This window comes from Saimiri boliviensis, chromosome 1 (assembly GCF_048565385.1).
Source record: "Saimiri boliviensis isolate mSaiBol1 chromosome 1, mSaiBol1.pri, whole genome shotgun sequence".
Taxonomy (NCBI): domain Eukaryota; kingdom Metazoa; phylum Chordata; class Mammalia; order Primates; family Cebidae; genus Saimiri; species Saimiri boliviensis.
This window is the reverse complement of record NC_133449.1, coordinates 259,594,635-259,611,984: the sequence shown is the minus strand read 5'-3', so window position 1 is coordinate 259,611,984 and position 17,350 is coordinate 259,594,635. Positions and strand designations below refer to the sequence as shown.

Genomic DNA, 17,350 nt, shown 5'->3' with positions numbered 1-17,350 from the left:
GTCATCCCTGGCAGTATTGGGACCTGGCATAGGAGCAGGGTTAGATGGCCAGGGCCAAGGAAACAAGTTAAGTGACATCAGCGGAGCCCCTGCAAGGGCCACATCCCATGTGGGCTGCCTTCTGTGGTCTTCTCAGTTAATTTTCACGGTAACCTTATGAGGTCAATATTTTTTTCCATTTTGCAGATAGATCAAGTGAGATCCAAAGAAGGTAAATGTGTCTTGAGCAGTTCAATCTTAGATGTTTTTGACTCCAACATCCCTTCCCATATACCATGTAGATGAAACCCACTCAAACATGAGAAGCTCTGTCCTCTCCAGTGAGTCCTTTGAGAAGTGGAGTGTGGCTTGAAACCAAGCCACCTCATCTCCCAAGCCCATATTTATAGCTTCCATTTATATTTGTGTCTCAGTGACAATGGCACAGTGTGGCACAGAGCGGCACAGAAGACCTCCCGATGGCCACTGTCTCTGGATAGCAGGGTCCAGTTTTCCTTCCATCCAGAGGCTGCTACTTCTGTCATATTTGAGAAGAAGGGCTTTGATCTCAGGACCTTTTCTGTTCAGTCCTTGCTTCGCCCTGTTCTTGCTCTCATTGTTTGACTCCTCGACCTGCATTTGCTTGGCTACTGGTCACTTTGGGATTCTGGACTAGCAGTGCCCAGCACTTTGGCCTCAAGGAGAAACCGTACGGAGAGCCCAGCACCCCGCTCCTGCTCCGACTCCACTGTGGGTGCTTCCCCAAGGTACTTCTAACTTAGCAGAAGTCTGGGGATTATCATAAGGGACTTACAAGATAGAAACAGAACACTTGCGACTTGGCATAATTGACCGAGTCCTAAAACCCGTGGGCTCTACCATCTCCCGAGAGTCCCTGACTGATGTTTTCTCTGCTTGGACTGGGCCAGCCACCATGTCTCCAAGGCCTCTCTCTTTTTTTTTTTTTTTTTTTTTTGAGACGGAGTTCCACTCTTGTTACCCAGGCTGGAGTGCAATGGCGCGATCTCGGCTCACCGCAACCTCCGCCTCCTGGGTTCAGGCAATTCTCCTGCCTCAGCCTCCTGAGTAGCTGGGATTACAGGCACGCGCCACCATGCCCAGCTAATTTTTTGTATTTTTAGTAGAGATGGGGTTTCACCATGTTGACCAGGATGGTCTCGATCTCTTGACCTTGTGTTCTACCTGTCTCGGCCTCCCAAAGTGCTAGGATTACAGGCTTGAGCCACTGAGACCGGGCCTCTCTTTTCTTTTATTAGAGCTGTCTTTTGCTTCCTTTTGTTCTCCAACCCCGTATCCCATGCCCCTCCAATCCCTGTGCTTGACCTTCATAGAAAAATCTCCACACACATGCGTGCATACATGTACTCCCCCCGCACATCCACCCCACACTCCCACGTCACTAGAGTTTCACTTCTTCTATACTCTTGCTCTGAAGCCTGAGTATCTGGGTTCATGTCTTCACATCTTAGCTACTCTACTTACTCATCTGGGTAAATTAAAGTACTTGTCTGAGCCTTAGATACTTCATGGCTAAAATGCAGGCAGTATCAGTGCTTACTTCATAGGGTATCATAAGGGTTAATACTTGCTCAACAAATGTTAGTTAGTGGCATTATTTTGCAGTTGCTTAATGAGCCTTGCCTTTGTACAACCAAAGATCAACTAAAGTATCTTTATCAGAAGTTCATTCCTGCCCATCCCAATACACAAATTGAGATCAGTTAGGCTGCCATTCCCTACAGCCATAATTTTCAACTGACTGTGTAGTAGAATTACCTGGGAAGGTTTAAAAGAGAATTAGTGCTCAGAACCCACCCTTAGAGATTCTTATGTGATTGGTCTAGAGTGGGACTGGGCATGGGTAGTATTTAAAAACTCTCCAGGGGGCTGGGTGTGGTGGCTCAAGCCTGTAAACCCAGCACTTTGGGAGGCCAAGGCGGGTGGATCACAAGGTCAAGAGATCGAGACCATCTTGGTCAACAAGGTGAAACCCCGTCTCTACTAAAAATACAAAAAATTAGCTGGGCATGGTGATGCGTGCCTGTAATCCTAGCTACATGGGAGGCTGAGACAGGAGAATTGCCTGAACCCAGGAGGCGGAGGTTTCAGTGAACCGAGATCGTGCCATTGCCCTCCAGCCTGGGTAACAAGAGCGAAACTGTGTCTCAAAAAAAAAGAACTCTCCAGGTTTTTTTTTTTTGTTTTTTTTTTTTTTTGAGACAGAGTCGCACTCTGTTACCCAGGCTGGAGTGCAGTAGCAAGATCTCGGCTCACTGCAACCTCTGCCTCCTGGGTTCAAGCAATTCTCCTGCCTCAGCCTCCCGAGTAACTGGGATTATAGGTGGGCACCACCACACCCGGCTATTTTTTGTATTTTTAGTAGAGATGGGGTTTCACCGTGTTGGCCAGGCTGGTCTCGAATGTCTGACCTTGTGATCCACCTTCCTAAACCTCCCAGAGTGCTGGGATTGTACGCATGAGCCACTACGCCCGGCCCTAGGTGATTCTAATTGACATGTAGCACTAAGAAATACATCCCTACAGCAACTTGCACATACTGCAGACAGCTTTTAAAATAGTGCTTTTTTTGGTGTGTGCCACAAATTGATAATCCAGGTACCATTTGTACTTTAAAATCAATTATGGAATACTGTGTCAGGTTTTCATGCTACATTTAACTTTCAAATATAGAAGCACTATATTAGGCCTTGGAGGATATAAAGATGAAATAGATACAGCCTTCATCCTCAAGTACTAGGGAAGAGAAGACATGTACAAATAAGTATAATACAAACCAGAATTTGAAAACCATAGAAGAGGAAAGCTATGTGCTTAAAGGAAGGAAAGAGACTCTTCCACCTTAGGAATACTGTGGAAGGCTTTAAGTGAAGATTGAATTTCAGCTACACCTCAAGGAGGGATACGATTTTGGATAGGTGGTGATTATAGGACAGAGGTGGGTTGGAGGTTAGAGGAGAACATGAGCGAAAGCATCAATGTGGGGAAATGGCATATTGTACGGTGACCCTGACAGTAGGAGAAGTAGGGTGAAGGGCTGGGAACCTTAGCTGATGCTGAATCACAGGGGACTTTGAACATTATCCAAGGATTTTGGATTGTTTTCCTTTTTTTTTTTGAAGCAGAGTTTTTCACTCTTGTTGCCCAGGCTGGAAGGCAGTGGCACAATCCCAGCTCACTGCAACCTCCGTCTCCTTCAAGAGATTCTCCTGCCTCAGTGTCCCGAATAGCTGGGATGAGAGGTGTGCACCACCACGCCCAGCTAATTTTTGTATTTTTAGTAGAGACAGGGTTTCACCACGTTGGCCAGTCTGTTCTCAAACTTCTGACCCCAAGTGATCTGCCCGCCTTGGCCTCCCAAAGTGCTGGGATTACAGGCTTGAGCCACTGCGCCTGGTCCAGGATTTTGAATTGTTTTTCTCACAATGAAGACTCTTTAAAATTTTTGTCATTAGAATTGGACTTTTGGAAGATTAACCCTATAGTGGTGAGGATGAAGGTTGAAGAGCAAGAGATGCAGGAGACAGGGAGCTATCCAGAATCATGGTGATGGTCCAGCCACAGGGAAGAATATCCTGAGCTAGGTGGACGGCAGTGAAAATAGAAAAGAGGAACTGGTGACGCCAAAGAGAAGAATCTGGAGGACTGGCATGTTAGTGTTTTCCAGAGAAACAGCACCAATGGGAGAGAGAGAGAGAGAGAGAGCACCAGAGAGAGAGAGAGACAGAGAGAGAGAGAGAGAGAGAGAGAGAGAGAGAGAGAGAGAGATACAAGGAATTGGCTCATTGGCTCACACAATTATGGAGATTGCCCCAAGATTCACAGTCAGCAAGATGGGGGCCCAGGAGAGCCAGCAGGTTAAGTTCCAGTCTGAAAGCCAACAGGCTCATGACCCAAGAAGAGCCACATTCAGCTTGAGTCTGAAGGCCAAAAAAGACCAGTGTCCCAGGTAAAGGCAGTCAGGCAGAAGCAGTTCCCATTTACTCAGTCTTTTAGTTCTATTCAGGTCTTCAGCTGAGAAAACACCCACACAGACACACCCAGAATAATGTGTAACCAAATGTCTGGGCACTACGTGGTCCAGTTAAGTTGACACATAAAATTAACCATCACAGTTGGTAACTGATTGGATGTAGCACTGAAGATGGAAGAGTGGAAGAAGGCAATGACCTTGCTTTAGTTGACCGTGTGAACCAAAACAGGGGTGATGCCTTTAATAGGAATAGGGAAATATGGAGAAAGAGCAGATGTGGGAGGAAAAACGATGAGTGAAAACACTGACATCCAGAAGGAGCTGTCTACTGGGCAGTTGCATGCTCCAGTCATGGGCATGGGCATGAGGTCAGACCAGAGTTGGTATCGAGGTGATTGTAGAAATGGATGCAGTCACTGAGGGGGACTGTGGAGAAGCGTGATGAACAACTCTTTTCACCTCAATAACTAGTTCTACATCCTAGTTGATATTTTATATGTGGAGTAGTTTTAAATATGCTAATGGGACCATTCACTGTTGCTCCATGAACACCATAATTTTTCCATGTCATTAAATATAGATATTTTTCAATATCAATATATGTTTATATATCTATATCTATTTATGATCTATATTCTCATCTTTGAAAGAGGACATATTGTTTCACATTGTTTCACATTTAGCTGCAGCATAAATTCTTTTTTTTTTTTTTTGAGATGGAGTTTTGCTCTTGTTACCCAGGCTGGAGTGCAATGGCAGGATCTCGGCTCACCACAACCTCTGCCTCCTGTGTTCAGGCAATTCTCCTGCCTCAGCCTCCTGAGTAGCTGGGATTACAGGCATGTGCCACCATGCCCAGCTAATTTTTTGTATTTTTAGTAGAGACGGGGTTTCACCATGTTGACCAGGATGGTCTCGATCTCTTGACCTCGTGATCCACCTGCCTCGGCCTCCCAAAGTGCTGGGATTTCAGGCTTGAGCCACCGCGCCCGGCCCATAAATTCTTTAACTTAGCTACCATTGATTAACATTTGGATCATTTCTAAAGTTTCGCTGTTAATTAAAGTGCTACAGAGATTACCCTTTTCCACACTTCTTTGCATAGATGTATGATTTCTCTCAGCGAACATTCCTAGAAGTTAGAAGTCTTGGTCAGCTAAACTTTATAAAGTTTTGCTGTTAATTAGAATGCTACAGAGATTACCCTTTTCCATATTTCTTTGCATATATTTATGATTTCTCTCAGCATACATTCCTAGAAGTTAGCTGTCTTGGTCAGAGAGCATGCATTGAAACATTGTAGCCAGCTGGGTATAATGGCTCATGCCTGCAATCCCAGCACTTCGGGAGGCTGAGGCAAGTGGATCACTAGGTCAGGAGTTAGAGAGTAGCTTGGCCAACATAGTGAAACCCCATCTCTGCTAGAAATACAAAAATTAGCTGGGCATGGTGGCACATGTTTGTAGTCCCAGCTACTTGGAAGGCTGAGGCAGGAGAATCACTTGAACCCAGGAGGTGGGGGCTGTGGTAAGCTGAGATCATGCCACTACACTCCAGCCTGGGCAACAGAGAGAGACTCTGTCTCAAAAAAAGAAAAAGAAAAAGAAAAATGTTAACACACAGCACCAGATTGAAAGAGCAGCTTTTGAATCCTAACTCATAGAGTAGATTTACCTGTAACTCAAATCTCACAGGGACTAATGTTGCTTTTCAGCAGCCTAGAGCCAGCATGAAAGGCAAAAGACAAAATGTTTGCCAGGGTAATGAAAGGCAAAAAATTGAGACAGAAGACGTGATTTGGAAGATTACAAGAGGAGTTGGATAAAGCCAAAAAAGGAGAGGAATTCAGAAAAGAGTTTCCAGTGCTGCAGAAGGGTCACAGAGCTCATCTGAGCAAAGCCTGCTGCATAAGGCCAACTTTGAGCAGTTTCATGTGAGTGTGGGTTCAGATGTTAGATTCCAATAGAAAGGAAGCAGGATAGAACAGTAGGAAAAGTGTGGACTTGGGGACCAGACAAATTTATCTGAAACACTCATTCAGTTAACTTACTAGGCTTCTGACTTCAGGCATATTAATCTCTTTGGTCCTCAGTTGCCTCCGCTGTAAAACAGTGATAATGATTTTTAGATTTGTTGGGGGAAATTGGCAATAATATATGTGAAGTACATGACATAGTAGCCACTCAAAATGGTAGCTGTCATTGCTATTACTTTACTTTTTACTTAAACTTATTTCAAAAGAGTATTTAATGTTATTACAATAACAAAAAAGTATCACTTGCTATGAATAGAAGGTGATTGTAAAAATAAAACAAATTAAACAGGGAAAATTACCAAGTAACAAAAAGTAATTTTTAAAACATGTTAACAGTCAATCTCAGACTTTCCTTTTGCCTTAATTAGGAGAATTAAGGAGAACTGAAGTGGGAATCATGTTTTATGCTGTGATTCAGTGCTATTTAAGGCTGTTCCATGTGCTAAAATCATTTCAGCCTCATGAGTCTTAAAGGTTCCACTTTGGGAAGCAGTGACGTCATCTAGTCCTCCCATGTTTCACAGAGGAGGAAATGAAAGCTCAGAAGGGGCTGTCCCAAGGTTTAGAACCTGTTTACAGGAACTCACATAGAAGGAGGTGTACTGAGTGCAGGGGAATTCTGTGGACCCACAGCAGGGAAGTAGGGCCGGATGTTAAGATGTTATTCATTCCTTCTTCACTTTCTGTGGTGCTGTGTGCTTTCTCATTTCTACTTTCCTTGAGGAATCCGTTCTATCTTTATACCTCTTTCTGCAAATTGGTTTTCCACCCTTAATTATCGGAAGGCACAGCATGGCCAAAAATGGTTGTTGCCAGGCCCACATCTACAAAAACTCTCTGCTTTATTGACCGTCTCCATCCCACGTGTTTCATTCTGTTTCAGTTCCAATTTTAAAGAGAAAGAATACACTTGCTTACTAGCCAGCCGACAGTGAGCTGCCTCTGAGTCAAGGGCGTGCTCATGTCAGTGAGCTGTAGCCCTTGAGTCACGTGGGCCACTATTCTCTCAGCAGAGCCAAAGGTTCAAAGAAGTTTCTCTGAGAAGACAGACATATCTACCATAGAGACATTAGCTGGCTAAGCCGAGAAGTTTCTACAAGCCAGGAGCAAGACTGTGCCCAATTCTGTAGACAGGATATTATACGAAAGGACAGAAGAAAAAAGGTGGAATAACTGGGTGTGGTGGCTCACGTCTATAATTCCAGCACTTTGGGGGTCCGAGGGTGGTGGATCATCCTAGGTCAGGAGTTCAAGATCAGCCTGGCCAACATGGCTAAACCCCATCTCTACTAAAAATACAAAAATTAGCCAGGCATGGTGGCATGCACTTGTAGTACCAGCTACTTGGGAGGCTGAAACAGGAGAATCACTTGAATCTGGGAGGCAGAGGTTGCAGTGAGCCAAGATCATGCCACTGCACTCCAGCCTGGGCAACAGAGTGAGATTCCATCTCAAAAACAAAAAAAATTGGTGTTTACATCCTGGCTTACTTCTTGGGTTCCATAGACTGCTTATCTGTTGTATTACAACATGAACTTCATACTTGTCCCTGAGTTTCAGAGAGCATGGCATTTTCCTGCTGTGCTGGTGGGTGCCTTGTGTGGGGTTCTGGAACAGTATGTGCAGAAAGGAGCACAAAAATTGATAGTGGTTTGTACAGATATAGCCCCTACACCAAACCAACTTACCCAGAATTGTCATCAGGTTTTCTAGGAATATAAGGACAGTTTGAATAATAGAGGAGATTCCCAGGAAAACAGAGACTTTCAGTGCCAGGAGCAGCTCCCAGAACAGTAGTCTAAAAAGTTAAAAAAAATAAATAAATACAAAGCACCAACTGCTCTGGATCTCTAGAAGGGAGGCTCCAATATGGGCCCCTGATGGCTGGGGTTTATTTTTATAGCTCACAGTTTGAAATTCCCTTGCTCTCCAAGCTGATAGGGAAGGTTGAGAATCATCATGAGCCACCTTTTAGGCTGATTAGAAATTTCTCATAAGAGATGATACACTTGGCTTCTGAATATTTTATGTCCCATCTGTTGTCACAAACAAAAGAAGAGGCAGCAGATATGGGCGGTTTTTTTCTGCCGCTGCCCTTCTGACTTCTTCCTCCTGTTACTCTATTCTCATGTTTCTAGGATCTTTTCTTCCTCCCACATTATTTATCTATTAATTCCTTCCTTCCTTCCTTCCTTTTTTTTTTTTCGCTCTGTTGCCCAGGCTGGAGTTCAGTGGTACGATCAAAGCTTATTGTTGCCTTGAACTCCTGGGCTCAAGCAATTTATCCATCTCAGCCTAGGATTCCAGGTGTGAGCTACCACAACTGGCCTTCCTCCTTTATATATATATGTGTGTGTGTGCCTGTGTGTGTGTGTGTGTGTGTGGTATATGTGTGTGTATGTATGTATATATGTGTGTAGGCAGATATTTTGTTCTGGACCTTTCAAGGATGAGTAAGGACTTCTTGCCTGATAAAGAACTTGGAGCAGTTTAATGGAGACAGACAGGAAACAATTGACAAGTGCTGTCTAGAATAAGGCAGCAAGGATGTGCTTACCTGTGCCCAGTGAATCCAGGAAGGGTCTATGGAGCAGGAAAGGCTCCTTGTGATGGGTTTTGAGATTTGAGGAGCAATTTTGCAGGAGGAAAGGGAACGAGAGCTCCAGAAAGAGAGATAAGATGTAAAGTACATAGAAGCATGAACCAGTGTGGGGAGTGTGTGGAGATTTAAAAGTAATTCAAGCAAAGCTAGAGCATGAGGTGCACCCACAGAATCATGTGAAAGAGACAAGGTGGATGATGCAGGCAGAGGCTTGGTAATGGGGCATCTTCTTGCATATCTGGATTTTGTCCTTTAGGTATCAAGAAGCTACTGAAGAGTTGTGGGTTTTTGTTGTTGTTGTTGTTGTTGTTGTTTTTGTTTCTGAGACGGAATCTTGCCCTGTCATCCATGCTGGAGTGCAATAGTGTGATCTTGGCTTACTACAACCTTCGCCTTCCAGGTTCAAGCAATTATTCTGCTTCAGCTTCCCGAGTAGCTGGGATTACAGGCACGCACCACCATGCCCTGCTAATTTTTTGTTTGTTTGTTTAATAGAGACAGGGTTTCACCATGTGGGCCAGGCTGGTCTCAAACTCACTCTTGACCTCGTGATTCACCCACCTCGATCTCCCAAAGTGCTGGGATTATAGGCGTGAGCCACCCATGCCCAGCCTTATTTTGCTTTTTCTAGAGACTAAGTCTCAACTATGGTTGTCCAGGCTATTCAAGAACTCCGGGGAAGCTGAGTGTGGTGGCTCACAGCTGTAATCCTAGCACTTTGGGAGGCTGAAGTGGATGGATCACCTGAGGTCAAGAGTTCAAAACCAGCCTGGCCATCACGGTGAAAACCCATCTTAAAAAAAAAAAAAGAACTTCAGGGCTCAAGCAATCCTCCTGCTTCAGTTTCCTAAGTAGTGTGGGGAACAGACATACACCACTGCACCGGGCTGCTCACTGGTTTTAAAAGTGATTCCCTTCTCTTGAATACATTCATTAAAGTAGCAATTTGAAATTGTATATTCTTACTTTAAAAATGGAAACTTAGTGGCTTTGGGGAATTCATCCTAAAAATAAATCATATATTGGAAATACTATAACCAAATAAATGTTTATTGTCATGTTATTTATAGTGTTGAGAACTAGTAATAACTTATGGGATCCAATGATGTAGGAATGGCTAAGTAAAGCACATATGCTGGATAGAAGATTCCATAGTCATGGGAAATAATGGTTGTGAAGACTCTGTGCTAACATGGAAGATGAGCGGAACATGAGAGTAAGTGAAAAGCCAGGTGCAAATCGAGTGCACGCTGTGATGATCATACTTTGGATTCTTCAGTGAGATTATTCACTCAACAAATACTCGTTGAGTGCCTCCTATGCAACAGCCACTATTCTAGGGACTGGTGATACAGCAGTGAACAAAATAGACACAATCTCTGTCCTTATGGAACTTACATTCTAGTGAGAGAGAAGGTAGACAAAAATAAATGTGTAAAATATTCACTGTGTTATGTAGTGATAAGTGATAAGAGAGAAAAGAGAACAGGAGGGGAGATAGAAAGCACTGAGGATGATAGTTTTTAGATAAGTTGGCCAGGACAGCCTTACTGAGGAGGTGATAATTAAACTGAAAGAAATGAGGGAAATGGCCATGCACGGGAGAACTCCATCAAGCAGAGGGCATAGCAGGTGTAAGAGTGCCCAGACGGGAGATGCCTACAGTACTCCTGACTCAGCTGAGGGGAAAGGGCAGAGAGTAATAGGGAACATAACAGGGAACAGATTGTGGAGGACCAAGTTTGTCAAAATAAGGAGTTTGGCTTTTCCTCGGAGTGAAACAGGAGCTATCAGAGGGAACTGGGAAGTGACATGATCTGGCTTATGCTTTAACAGGATCACTCTGGAAGCTCTGTTGAAAATAGACTGTCAGAGGTTGTGGTGAGCCAAGATTGCATGTCATTGCCCTATTGCCTGGGCGACAAGAGCAAAACTTCATCTCAAAAAAAAAAAAAAAAAAAAAAAAAAAAAAAAAAAGAAAGAAAGAAAGAAAAAGAAAAGAAAAAGTGGAATATAAAAGAGAAGAGTCAAGTATTGAAAGGTTAGGTAAGCACAAGAACAGTTTACATTGACTGAAATGGGGAAGCTTGTAGGAGAAGCCAGTTTGTGTCAGGAGAAATCAAGAGCTTAGTCTTGAACATGTTATGTTTGACATGCCTATTACACGTCTATGACACTACAGAGCCGACACTGAGCACCTCCCCCATGTCCCCTTGGGTCTGACCATTTCAGTGCTTGCAGGACTGACCTTTAGCTGCTAGTCTCTGTCTCTTTGCCTCTGTGCATTCTCTAGCCACTGGAGCCTACTCTGCATGCATGGTAGCCCAGAAATACAGAATGCGCTTCCTGGTGGAGTGGCCAGCAAGTGACCGGCAAGAGCTGATGTAAAAATACTTCAGCTCTCTCACTCTCCTCACAATAAAATTAAGGCCTGATAATGCTTAGCAGGATTCACTGGACACCTGGTTAATAACACCCTTTATGGGCTGCCTTTCTTGTCTCACTTCCTCATCCCTCTACTAGGGTTTTCTAGGATCACCTCCCTCATAAACTGCTTGCACTTGAACCTCTGCCTCAGAGTTTGCCAGATATGAACAGACACTTTACAAAAGAAGACGTATATGAGGCCAACAAACATATGAAAAAATGCTCATCATCACTGGTCATTAGAGAAATGCAAATCAAAACTATTGAGATACCATCTCACGCCAGTTAGAATGGTGATCTTTAAAAAATCTGGAGACAACAGATGCTGGAGAGGATGTGGAGAAATAGGAACACTTTTACACTGTTGGTGGGAGTGTAAATTAGTTCAACCATTGTGGAAGAAAAAGTGTGGCGATTCCTCAAGGACCTAGAAATAGAAATTCTATTTGACCCAGCAATCCCATTACTGGGTATACATCCAAAGGATTATAAATCGTTCTATTGTAAGGACACATGCACGCGAATGTTCATTGCAACACTGTTTACAATAGCAAAGACTTGGAACCAACCCAAATGCCCATTGATGATAGACTGGACAGGGAAAATGTGGCACATGTACACCATGGAATACTCTGCAGCCATAAAAAATGATGAGTTCGTGTCCTTTGTAGGGACATGGATGAGCCTGGAAACCATCATTCTCAGCAAACTGACACAAGAACAGAAAATCAGACACTGCATGTTCTCACTCATAGGTAGGTGTTGAACAATGAGGACACATGGACACAGGGAGGGAAATATCACACACTGGGGTCTGTAGTGGGGAACTAGGGGAGGGACAGCAGGGGATGGGGAGTTGGGGAGGGATAACATGGGGAGAAATGCCAGATATAGGTGATGGGGAGGAAGGCAGCAAACTGCACTGCCATGTGTGTACCTATGCAACAATCTTACATGTTCTTCACATGTACCCCCAAACCTAAAATGCAATCATATATATGTATATATATGATTATATATATATATATAAAATGTGTGTGTGTGTGTGTGTGTATACACACACACACACACACACACACACACACACACACACATAAAGAGAATGAGGGAAAGAGGTCTAACGCTAGAGGGGGAAGTGGAGTCAAGAGAGGCTTATTTTGTGAATCTTTTTTTTTTTTTTTTAGATGGAGTCTTGCTCTGTTGCCAGGCTGGAGTGCAGTGGCGTGATCTCTGCTGGCTGCAACCTCCGCCTCCCTGGTTCAAGCTGATGTAGGCAGGGTCTTGATCATGGACAATCTTCCTCAGCCTCCTGCCTCAGCCTCCCAAGTAGCTGGGACTACAGGCGTGTGACACCATGCCCAGTTAATGTTTTGTATTTTTAGTAGAGACTGGGTTTCACCATGTTGGCCAGGATGGTCTTGATCTCTTGACCTTGTGATTCACCCACCTTGGCCTCTGAAAGTACTGGGATTACAGGTGTGAGTTACTGTGCTTGGCTGGTAATTTTTTTTATATAACTTTTTTTTTTCTTTAAGCCTGCCATGGTGGCACATGCCTATAGTCCACAGCTACTTGGGAGACTAAGCCTGGAGCATTGCTTGAGCCTGGGACTTCAAGTCTAGCTAGCTTGGGCAAGAAGCAAGACCCTGTCTTTAAAAACAAAACTAAAACCAAAAAAACCACACACATATAACCTTTTTATGTTTAACATATATCATACAAAAAATGTGTAAAAACCATGAGTATTCATTTCAATGAATTTTCCACACTGAAAAGACCCATGTAAGCACCACCAACATCAAGACAGAGAACATTTCTGGTACTCAGAGTGCTCCCCTCCACTCGCTCATCCTTCATTCTATTCACTACATCATCAAGTGTAACCTGTATCCTTGCTTCTAATACTGTAGATTGCTTTTGACTGTTTTAAATTTTACGTAAATGGAATCATCCGGTATGTATTATTTTGTCTTACCTCAATTGTCCAATATTGTCTATGAATACCATCCATACTGTTTTATGTAGTTTAGATGTTTCATGCTCATTGACACATACGTAGTAATTCATTGTATGAATGTACCACAATTTATTTATCCATTCAACTGTTGATGATGTGGCTAGTTTCCAATTTAGGGCTATTATGAATAATATTGCTGTGAACATTCTAGTAAAAGTCTTTTGGTAAACTTTTTTTTTTTTTTTGAGGCAGGGTGTTGCTTTGTCACCCAGGCTGGAGTGCGGTGGCACAATCACAGTTCACTGCAACCTTGACTTTCTGTATTCAAGCGATCCTCCCACCTCAGCCTCTGGAGTAGCTGGAACCACAGGGGCATGCCAGCATGCCTGGCTAATTTTTTTTAATGTTTTGTGGATATGGGGTCCTGCTATGTTGCCCAGACTGGTCTCAAACTCCTGGGCTCAAGCAATCCTCTTGCCTCGGCCTCCCAAAGTGTTGGTATTACAGGTGTGAACCCCTGAGCCTGGCCTGTATGTATCTTTACTGGGAACATTTTTACTTATGCATTTTTTTTTCAATGACTTTTGGGGTACAAGTAGTTTTTGGTTACAAGGATGAACTGTATACTGGTGAAGTCTGAGTTTTTAGTGCACCTGCCACCTGAGTAATGTACGTTATACCCAATACGTAGTTTTTTTGTTTTGTTTTGTTTTTTGTTTTTTTGGTCACTCAAAACTTTAATGCTCAGTTTTCACAAACATAATCAAGTCTATCAAATTTCCAGATTTACAGCAAAATGTATGAGCTGAAATTTAAAAAGTGTGCATTCTTCATTCTTCAGTTTCTCCTGTACTTGTCTTGTTTTTGGCCTATCCTTCAAAACTGAGCACTGGGTATTTTTAACATAAGCCATGTCATATGTATAGTTTAACTATGTTTCAGGAATAAACAATATTCATGATTTTTCCGTAACTCATAGTGTATTTATAAAATGAAAAGCTCTCTATCAAAATACACTTTTCACTGGGAAAAATAAATAAAATAGACGAATGAATCTACACCAAGTAAACCTTAACTTTGGTAGATTTTAGTGTAGTTCATAACAAGCATATTTGCTCTTATTCCCCTAGAGCTGTTCAACTACCAAGAATTTAAAAAATATTTAACTAAGATTTTATTATGTTGATATTTGTTTCTCATTCCACGTCATCAGCCAAGCTCTGAGCACTTACAATTCTCTGACTAATTGTTCGGAGCTTAGTCAGAAGCATCTGGAACACTGGTGGTGGAAGAGTTTGCTGTAACTGCTGTGGCTGTCCACACACAGCAATTGCATTCGTCAGATGGTTTACTTCCTTCTCATATTCACCTTGAGCTAGTAATTCTTCACCAAGTTGTATTTCTTCAAGGAAGAATTTCTGAACAGCTTCAGCATCTTTAAGGTCAGGTAACTTGGAAAGCCCAGCTCTCTCCTTGGCAAGCTTCTGTTTCTTTCTTTGTTTTCGAAGCCTGTTCTTTTTTTTTTTTGAGACAGAGTTTCGCTCTTGTTACCCAGGCTGGAGTGCAATGGCGCGATCTCGGCTCACCGCAACCTCCGCCTCCTGGGTTCAAGCAATTCTCCTGCCTCAGCCTCCTGAGTAGCTGGGATTACAGGCACACGCCACCATGCCCAGCTAATTTTTTGTATTTTTAGTAGAGACGGGGTTTCACCTTGTTGACCAGGATGGTCTCGATCTCTCGACCTCGTGATCCACCCGCCTCGGCCTCTCAAAGTGCTGGGATTACAGGCTTGAGCCACCGCGCCCGGCCTCGAAGCCTGTTCTTAAAGTTGGGGTCACTTCGTCTTTTGCATCGAAGTAGATGCGGTACCTGATAAAAAGGGCCCCACATACACCGGCGGTGATGGCACTGTTCCGACCCACCATCTTCTCTGCAACGCGGAGCGTGAGCGATGGCTGCAGGGACAGCCAGCTGCGAAGGAGCAGTGGGCCACAAACCCTCAGAGAGGAGGGCGCAGCTCACACCTGACGCCCACGGGCCAGGGGCTCGGAAAGCCCAATATGTAGTTTTTAATCCCTCACCCCCTCCCACCCTACCCCTTCTACGTCTCCAAACTCCATGCCTTTTCATAACCATAGCTTAACTCTTATTTATATGTAAGAATAAACAGTATTTGATTTTCCTTTCCTGAGTGACTTCGCTTAGAATAATGGCCTCCAGCTTTATCCAAATTGCTGCAGAACACATTATTCATTCTTTTCAGGGCTGAGTAGTCTTCTATGGTGTATATACCACATTTTCTTTATCTGCTCATTGGTTGGTTGGCACTTAGGTTGGTTCCATATCTTTGCAATTGTGAATTGTGCTGCAATAAACATATGCATGGAGGTGTTTTTTGATATAATTACTTCTTTTCCTTTGGGGAGATACCCAGTAGTGCCATTGCTGGCAGATTTAGATTTAGATTTACTTTTATATTTTAGATTTAGAAATCTCCATTCTGTTTTCTGTACAGGTTGTACTAATTTACATTCCCACCAGCAGTGTATAAATGTTCACTTTTCACCGCATTCAGGCTATCTGCTGTTTTTTGACTTTTTAATAATGACTATTCTGGCTAGGTTATGGTTTTAATTGCATTTTTGTGACGATTAGTGATGTTGAGCATTTTAACACATGTTCGTTGGCCATTTGTATGTCTTCTTTTGAGAATATGTATTCATTATCATTTACCTACTTTTTGATAAAGATATTTGTTTCTAATTTGTTTGAATTTCTTGTAATTATTTCTTTGTTAGATGCATAGTTTGCAAATATTTTCTCCCATTCTGTGGGTTGTCTGTTTGCTCTGATTATTTTTTCTGCTGTACACAAGCTTTTTAGTTTTATGAGGTCCCATTTATTTACTTTTGTTTTTGTTGCATTTGTTTTGGGGGTCTTAGTCATAAATTCTTTACCTAAGTCAATGCCTAGAAGAGTTTTTCCTGTGTTTTCTTCTAGACTTTTTGTGATTTCAGGTCTTAGATTTAAATCTTTAATCCATATTGAGTTGATTTTTGTATAAGGTGAAAGATAGGGATCCAGGTTTTTTCTCCCACATGTGGCTATTCAGTTTTCTCAGCAACATTTATTAAATAGGGTGTGATTTCCCCAATTTATGTTTTTGTATGCTTTGTTGAAGATCAGTGAGTTGTTAGTTAAAAAGAAAGAATAAAACCTAGTAGTCTTTTGAAGGAATCTTTAGAGTTTTCTATATATGATCATATCATCAACAAACAGAGATAGTTTGACTTCCCCTTTTCCAATTTAAATGCTATTTATGTCTTTCTCTTGCCTGATTGCTCTGGCTAGGACTTCCAGTACTATGTTGAATAGAAGTGATGAAAGTGGGCGTTCTTGTCTTGTTCCAGTTCTCAGGGGGAATGCTTTCAAGTTTTCCTCATTCTGTATGATGTTGACTTTGGGTTTGTGATATATATGTCTTTTATTGTTTTGAGGTATGTTCCTTCTATGCCTAGTTTGTTGTCACTGTTTTTGTCGTAAGACAATGCTGGGTTTTGTCATGACATTGTTTTTGTCATGCTGGGTTTTACTGAATGCTCTTTCTGCATCTATTAAGATAATCATGTGGTTTTGTTTTTAATTCTGCTTATGTGATTTATCACATTTATTGACTTGCATTTGTTAAACTATCACTATATCTCTGGGACAAAACCCATCTGATATAATGTATTATCTTTTTGATTTGCTATTGGATTCTGTTGACTAGTATTTTGTTGACTTTTGCATCTAGTTCATCAGGAATATTGATCTGTAGTTTTCTCTTTTTGTTACGTCTTTTCCTGGGTTTGGCACAGGGTGATACTGGCTTCATAGAAAGAATTTGGGAGGATTCTCTCTTTCTCAATCTTTTTGCATAGTTTCAGTAGGACTGGTTCCAATTCTTCTTTGACTGTCTGGTAGAATTCAGCTGTGACTCCATCTGGCCCTGAGCTTTTTTGTTGGTGGCAATTTTAATCAGTAAATTTTACTTATTCAATTTCATTGTTTGTTATTTGGTTGGCTTAGGATTTCTATTTCTTCCTGATTTAATCTGGGAGGGTTGTAAATTTCCAATAATTTATCTATTTCCTCTATGTTTATTAGATTGTATGAATAGAGGTGTTCATAGTAATTTCAAATGACATTTTGTATTTCTGTGGCATTGGTTGTCATGTCTCCATGTTCTTTTCTAATTGAACTTAATCAAATCTCTCTCCTTTTCTTAGTTAATCTAGTCAATGGTCTGTCAATTTTGTTTATCTTTTCAAAGAACCAACTTTTTGTTTCACTAATTTT

The 17,350-nt window shown here is 42.2% G+C and overlaps 1 protein-coding gene across 3 annotated transcripts in view; it reads left to right on the top strand.

Moving 5' to 3' along the window:
• NIM1K (NIM1 serine/threonine protein kinase) overlaps positions 1 to 17,350 on the top strand; it is an 86,063-nt gene that overhangs the window by 52,034 nt on the left and 16,679 nt on the right. The gene's annotated exons all lie outside the window — the stretch shown is intronic.